Consider the following 7,459-nt stretch of genomic DNA (forward strand, 5'->3'; position numbering starts at 1 on the left):
CTCACTCTCTCTCCCCGTCACTCTCACTCTCTCTCCCCGTCACTCTCTCTCCCTCACTCTGCCTCAATCTCAATAATGTCAAACAAAGAATTGCAGATACTGCAGATCTGAAACTAAAACAAAGTGCTTCAGAAACTTAGCAGATCTGGCAGCACCCATGGAGAGAGAAACAGTAAACATTTTGAGTCCAGTATCTCTATGCCAGAACTGAAAGCACTCTCCCCATTCTCCCTTGTTCTGTCACTCTTTTTCGCTTTCTCCTTGTCCTCTCTCGCTTCTTTGTCTCTCTCGATCTCCCTTTTCTCTCTCTATTGTCCCTTGGTCTGCCGCTGTCCTTCTTTCCTCTAGTCTTTCTCTCCTTGTCTCTCTCTCTCTATCTCCCTTTGTATCTCTGTCTGCCCCCCTTTGCCACTCACTTTCTCTCCCCTTGTCATCGTCTCTCTCTCTCTCTCCATTCCCTTTCTCTCTCACAGTATCTGTCTCCCTTTGTTGATCACTTCCCACTGCTTTCTCACTCTTTCTTTGTCCCTCTATCTCTCTTCCATCTGCCTCTGTCCCCTTCCCCCTCTCTCTCTCTGTCTCCATCTCTCACAGTTTCAATCACACCTTATCTCTCTCTCTCTCTCATGCTTTCTACCTCTCTCTTGTCTCCTCTTTCTGCCCCTCTCTCACCACCTGTCTCTGCCAGTCTCTCCCTCTCTTTCTCTCCATCGGTCTATACACTCCCCTCTTTCTGCCTTGCCCCCATCAGTCACCATGGCAACAGTGAAGCCTCTGCAAAACTGCTCGAGTGTGGCATGTTCAGAGAACGGAGAGGGCAGGGGATGGACTGTAATGGAGGGTGAAGGCAGCGTGAGAGCTCGGAGACTGCCGAGCAGCTCTGGTTGCTCGGGTAGCAAATAAACCAGGGCTGGAGTCATAACTGAGCCTGGTCTACAACAACAGATTCATCGAAAACTCAACAACAAACGATGTGCATTCACATAGCCCCTTCAGCACCCCACCCCCAGTGGAACATCGAGCAGAATCCAGACTGAGTCACATCCAGTGACAAGAAGGGACTGAGGAGCATGGACTCGGTCGAGGGGGGAGGGAGCATTTAAGGAACATGTTACAAACAGAAGGGAGTGGTATTCAGGGAGAGAATCCCAGAGGTCAGGGCGGCCCGAGGAGCAGAAGGCACAGAGCCGGGGGGAGATCGATGGGAACTGGGGGAAATAGGAGATCATGAAGACTCATAGGTGCTGGAGGAGGTTACAGAGATAGGGAGTGGTGTAGGGGCTGGAGGCGGTTACAGAGATAGGGACGGGTGTTGGGGCTGGAGTGGTTTACAGAGATAGGGAGCATTGTAGGAGCTGGAGGAGGTTACGGAGATAGGGAGGGGTGTAGGGTTGGAGGAGGTTACAGAGATGGGGAGGGGGGTGTAGGGGCTGGAGGAGGTTACAGAGATGGGGAGGGGGGTGTAGGGGCTGGAGGAGGTTACAGAGATAGGGAGGGGTATAGGGGTTGGAGGAGGTTACAGCGATAGGGAGGCGTGTAGGACCTGGAGGAGGTTCCAGAGATAGGGAGGGATATAGGAGCTGGTGGATGTTACAGAGATAGGGAGGGGTGTAGGGGCTGGAGGGGGTTATAGAGATAGGGAGGGGTGTAGGGGTTGGAGGAGTTTACAGAGATAGGGAGGGGTGTAGGGACTGGAGGAGGTTACAGAGATAGGGAGGGGTGTAGGGACTGGAGGGGGTTGCAGAGATAGGGAGGGGTGTAGGGGTTGGAGGAGGTTACAGAGATAGGGAGTTGTGTTGGGGCTGGAGGAGTTTACAGAGATAGGGAGCGGTGTCGGGTATGGAGGTTACAGAGATAGGGAGGGGTGTAGGGGCTGGAGGGAGTTACAGAGATAGGGAGGGGTATAGGGAATGGAGGGGTTTACAGAGATAGGGAGGTGTGTAGGGACTGGTGGAGGTTTCAGAAATAGGGAGGGGGCATCGGAGCTGGAGGGGGTTACACGGATAGGGAGGGGTGTAGAAACTGGAGGAGGTTACAGAGATAGGGAGGGGTGTAGGGGTTGGAGGAGGTTACGGAGATAGGGACGGGTGTTGGGGCTGGAGTGGTTTACAGAGATAGGGAGCATTGTCGGAGCTGGAGGAGGTTACGGAGATAGGGCGGTGTGTAGGGGCTGGAGGAGGTTACAGAGATAGGGAGGGGTGTAGGGTTGGAGGAGGTTACAGAGATAGGGAGGGGTGTAGGACCTGGAGGAGGTTCCAGAGATAGGGAGGGATATAGGAGCTGGTGGATGTTACAGAGATAGGGATGGGTGTCGGGGCTGGCGGAGGTTACTTAGGTAGGAAGGGGTGTATGTGCATGAGGAGTTTACAGAGATAGGGAGGGGTGTAGGCGTTGGAGGAGGTTAAAGAGATAGGGAGCAGTGTAGGGCTTGGAGGAGGTTACAGAGATAGGGAGGGGTGTAGTACGTGACAAAGGTTACAGAGATAGGGAGGGGTGTAGGGGTTGGAGGAGGTTAAAGAGGTAGGGAGGACTGTTGGGCCTGGAGGAGGTTACAGAGATAGGGGGGGTCTAGGGGATGGAGGTTACAGATATAGGGAGGGGTGTAGGGACTGGAGGAGCTTACAGAGATAGTGATGGGGTATAGGAGCTGGTGGAGGTTACAGAGATAGTGAGGGGTGTAGGAGCTGGAGGAGGTTACAGAGATAGTGAGGGGTGTAGGAGCTGGAGGAGGTTACAGAGATAGGGAGGGGTGTAGGGTTTGGAGGAGGTTACAGAGATAGGGAGGGGGGTAGGGGTTGGAGGAGTTTACAGAGATAGGGAGGGGTGTAGGGACTGGAGGAGGTTACAGAGATAGGGAGGGGTGTAGGGGCTGGAGGAGTTTACAGAGATAGGGAGGGGTGTAGGGGCTGGTGGAGGTTTCAGAGAAAGGGATTGGGTGTAGGAGCTGGAGGGGGTTACAGAGATAGGGAGATGTGTGGCGACTCCAGGCGTACATCAAAAGGGAGGTTGTTGTTGCTGTAGGAGTTTGCAGACATGAGAAGGGGATGGGAGCCATGGAGGGATTTGAGAATAAAGGTGGCAAGTTTATAAATGAGCCTAAACTGAGTAAATAGGTGTCAGAGAGCACAGAGGCTGGAGAGTGAATGGAACATGGCATTAAGGACAAGGCAGGGCAGCAGCAATAGGATTTGAATGTTATGAGGGAGAACAAACTGCTGGAGAAACTCACTAATTCTGACATTTATGGGGGTTAAAACAGGGGAATATTTCAAATCCAATATGACTGTCCTTCAGAACTGAAGAGAAAGTTTGTAAAGACATTTTATACCGTAGAAAGAGTTGGAATGAAAAGTTGGATAGCAGATCGCATAGATTACACAGCACGAAAGACAAATGGCTGTAGTGAAGAAACAAAACAGCAGTTAGAGTAGGTGTTAATAGCAGAATATGGGACATTTCTGTCTCAATAACAAACCAGAACAAGATAAGAATTGAAAGAACCGTGGATGCTGTAAATCAGAAACAAGATCAGAAGTTGCTGGAAGAACTCAGCAGATCTGGCAACATCTGTGAAGAAAAATCGGAGTGAACCTTTCGGGCCTGGTGACAGGGTTGCGTTCTGAGGAAGAGTCACTGGACCCGAAACGTCAACTCTGATTTTTCTTTCCAGGTGCTGCCAGACCTTCTGAACTTTTCCAGCGACTTCTGTTTTTGTTCCTGAGCGCAAGATAAAGACTGACCTTTCTGGGGACAAAAGAGAGGTTTAAAATTTGAAATGGAAGACGGAGTTAGCTGTCTGATGTTGGCAGACTCAATGTCAAGTCTGGAAGGCTGCGAAATGCCTCATTGGGAGTAGTGCTGATCTCCTTTGAAATCCGTCAGCAGGTGGAGGACAGACATGTCAGTGTGAAAACCAAGGGGGAGGTGAATCAGAATTGCTACAGGAAAATCGGTATCATGCTTGCACTGAATGAGAGCTGTTCTGCAACTCAGGCACATAATTTCGTCTCCCCAATGTAGAGGAGGCCTCCCTGTGAGCAGAGAGGGCTGGAAATGGGGTGGTTTTCAGGATGGAACAGATTTGAAGTGGAAAGACCCTCCCCAGTTGAAATGTGATATCTTAAGTTGCACACAGACTGTTGCATGATCAGTTCCCAGAGAAAGCGAATGAGAGGGGAAGGTTGGGAGTCAATGGGATAAGGACAATTTCACATGGAGAGTGAAGCCAATGCCACATACATTAATAATATTTGATGAAGCAGCACATGAAGAGACTTGTTTTAACAAAACTTTTCATCTTGCATTCATCAGGAAGACTCACGAGAAATCCCAAAGTGGAAAACCAACATTTATGCTGTGGGAGGAAAGACATGATTGGTTAGCAAGTAGAATCTGATTGTTGGAGGCGTAGTCAGATAGAAGGCACCAGTTAATGATGAATGACAGTTAGCCATCGGGTTTGTTTAATTTTTTTAAAAAGGCAGGTTGACTCTGGTTGCTTAGTTTTGTAGCAAATAATTCATGAATTAAGAAGGTAAATGGTACGTTGAACTTTCAGGACTGGATTGTTAGATAAGGTTGTCTCACTTTAAGAAGATGAGAGACTAAACCTGGGGCCATGTGCCCCCCGTTGGTGCTTGTATCCAAAGGAAGCTTTAGCAAATTTGGAGGCAATGCAGTGAAGGAGGAGAGTTTGAGTAAAATGGATCATTGAAGGGTCCATATATATATAGTCCTTCAAGAAATATATGACATTCTTCAATGGCTGACATGGTGGTTAAGAGATGCTGAACATTGAAGTGTTAAGAGGTTGGGGGCGGTCCAGGAAGTTGGAGGGCAGGCAGGAGCCAAAAGCAGCTTGCCAAGGGTGGATAGCAAGCTCTAGGGGAACGAGTGGCCTCCCCCTGTTCCTGGTTCATCACTGACATTGAGATTGAGCACTTTCATTGAAAACCATACGGGTGCAATTTCCATTCCAGCATCTTGGGTCTGTCTCTCCTAAGATAGGGATAGGCTGGATGTGGGATGGCTGTTGGGAAGAGGGAGATACTTTGCTGAGAGGAATTCCTGAACTGTTAGACCACGCCTCCCCCTCTCCTTGTTTGGGCTTTTAGCACATCCAGCTCCAAGCTGGCATGTAATCCAGATCCGGATTTTGCAGAGCTTCCCCACCTTCTGTCTGTGCAGACTCACGTCCCAATCACACACGCTCGCAGAGATGAATTCACTCTGTAATCTGGCAATAGAGGGGGCAGGAAAAGCGGGTCAGTCTCTGTGGCGCAATGGATCAGCGCGCTGGACTTCTAATCCAGAGGGTCCGGGTTCGAGTCCCGGCAGAGATGGTCATGTGCGGTTAAATTTTTTCCCCCCTTCCTCCTTCCTTTTCTCACAACGCAATGAAAATCTCCCTTGTTAAATATTCCACCTTCTTCCAAATCAGCATCAAAATGTGTTCTGTTTTTTTTTACATTTCTGTCCCTTTGCAATGCGCACTTTTCCTACAATCTGGTTTCCTACAATCACTGGCTATTCGTCAAACCCGAATGCAGTTTGTTGACATACAAAATGCAATTCAAATGGTTTCAATAACACTTAGATATAGTTCCCAGTGCTGAAGGGATCAAAGGCTATGGGGACAAAGCCAGAACAGGGGGACTGAGCTAGATGATCAGATTGAATCCGGGATCAGGTTCAAGGGCCGCTTCTACTTTCCCATGTTTAATATTTGCAATGTCAAAGAGGAGGTGCCTGCATTTGTCCTCCCTCCGTGTCTTTGCACATCGAGGAAGGCGGCCACATGAAAATAGAAGGAAAGTTTGTGAGTTTTTTTTTAATGCAAGCAAACATATCCCAGGCTACTCTCCATCGCCTTGTGAGCGGTGCCCTAGCCCTGGACAGGACGTGCTTGGAGGTGGGAGCGCTGTCCACGGTTCTGAAAGGAGAGGCCAGCTGCAAGCGCTGTCCTTGGTGCTGAATCGTGTCTCCTCAAGCCTCTGGGGCCAGAGTTAAGTAAAATCGCAAACCCAATATAGGAGGGATTGTTCCAACTCCTGGGAACTTAGAAAGATAGAGTCATAGAGTTTTACAGCACAGAACAAGACCCTTCAGCCCATCTTATCCATGCCGGCCATCAAACATCTACCTATTCGCTTACAACGAGTGTAAGTAACTTGCTTTTAAAAAGCATCGTAATCCTTTCCACAATCCTTGGATTTAAAACAGTCCTTCTCCCATTTCCGTCCACAGGCAAAAATACAAAAAGAAATATGGCCTTTAGACTTGAGAAGTCAGACATGGCCCCTGATCTGTTGTTCTGAAAGATGTCCCCCTGCTATAGGAAGGCTGTTGTTCAACTTGAAAGTGTTCAGTAAAGATTTACAAGGGAGTTGTCAGGGATTGAGGGTTTGAGCTACAGGGAGAGGCTGAATAGACTAGGACGTTTTCTTTTCCCCTGGCCTAATAGAGGCTAAGGGAAGACCTTATAGAGGTTCATAAAATCGTGGGGGGCCTGGATCGGATAAATAGCCAAGGTCATTTTTCCAGGATAGGAGAGTTCAAATCCTAAAGGACATGGGTTTAAGGTGAGAGGGTGAAGGTTTAAATGGGACCTGAGAGGCAACTTTTTTCACACAGAGGGTGGTGTGTGTATGGAACGAGCTGCCAGAGAAGGTGGTGGAGGCTGGTACAATTACAACATTTAAGAGGCATCTGGATGGGTACGTGGATAGGAAGGGTTTAGAGGGATATGGGTCAAACGCTGGCAAATGGGACTAGATTAATTTAGGATATCGAGTTAGCATGGACAAGTTGGACCAAAGGATCTGTACCTGTGCTGTACAGATCTATGACTCTATTCTAATTGCATTTTCCAGAACTCATCACATAGCCCTCAATGCTAGAGCAATTTCACGTGCTTGTCTAAATGCCAAGGGAGGAGTGGCACAGAAGAACCTTTGACTATGATCTAGATGAAGAGACAATAGGAAGAGTGACTGACATCTTGCTCAAAGGGGAACATTAGTTATTGGAGCAAGGTCCAAAAGAAACAGAAGCTTAAACAAAAGTACCAACTGGTTAAAGAACAGTTTCTTTCCCCTGTTATTAGATTTCTGAATGAATCTCTCAAACTTCAAATCTAGTGTTGATCTTGTTTCTCGCGCACCTTGTTTGCAGCCGTAACTTTGTATTCCTTGCCCCGTTCCATCACCCTATGATCTTTGTATGGTTTGATGTGCCTGCACTGCACGCAAAACAAAACTTTTCACTGTATCTAGGAACACATGACAACAATAAATCAAATCAAAGGCATCCACCCCTCCAACTAGCTCAGCCTAGATTGCAGCTGAGATAGTAGGAACTGCAGATGCTGGAGAATCCGAGACAACAAGGTGCAGGGCTGGATGAACACAGCAGGCCAAGCAGCATCATAGGAGCAGAGAGGCTGACGTTTCGGGCCTAG

At 48.4% G+C, this 7,459-nt stretch overlaps 1 protein-coding gene and 1 non-coding gene across 2 annotated transcripts in view; both read left to right on the plus strand.

The window, feature by feature from the left end:
* The window catches only part of LOC109925992 (ubiquitin carboxyl-terminal hydrolase 21-like), a 49,239-nt gene that overhangs the window by 28,933 nt on the left and 12,847 nt on the right, over positions 1–7,459 (plus strand). The gene's annotated exons all lie outside the window — the stretch shown is intronic.
* Positions 5,269–5,342, plus strand: trnar-ucu. The gene has a single exon. It is a non-coding gene; the product is annotated as a tRNA-Arg (tRNA).

This window comes from Rhincodon typus, chromosome 48 (assembly GCF_021869965.1).
Source record: "Rhincodon typus isolate 14 chromosome 48, sRhiTyp1.1, whole genome shotgun sequence".
Taxonomy (NCBI): domain Eukaryota; kingdom Metazoa; phylum Chordata; class Chondrichthyes; order Orectolobiformes; family Rhincodontidae; genus Rhincodon; species Rhincodon typus.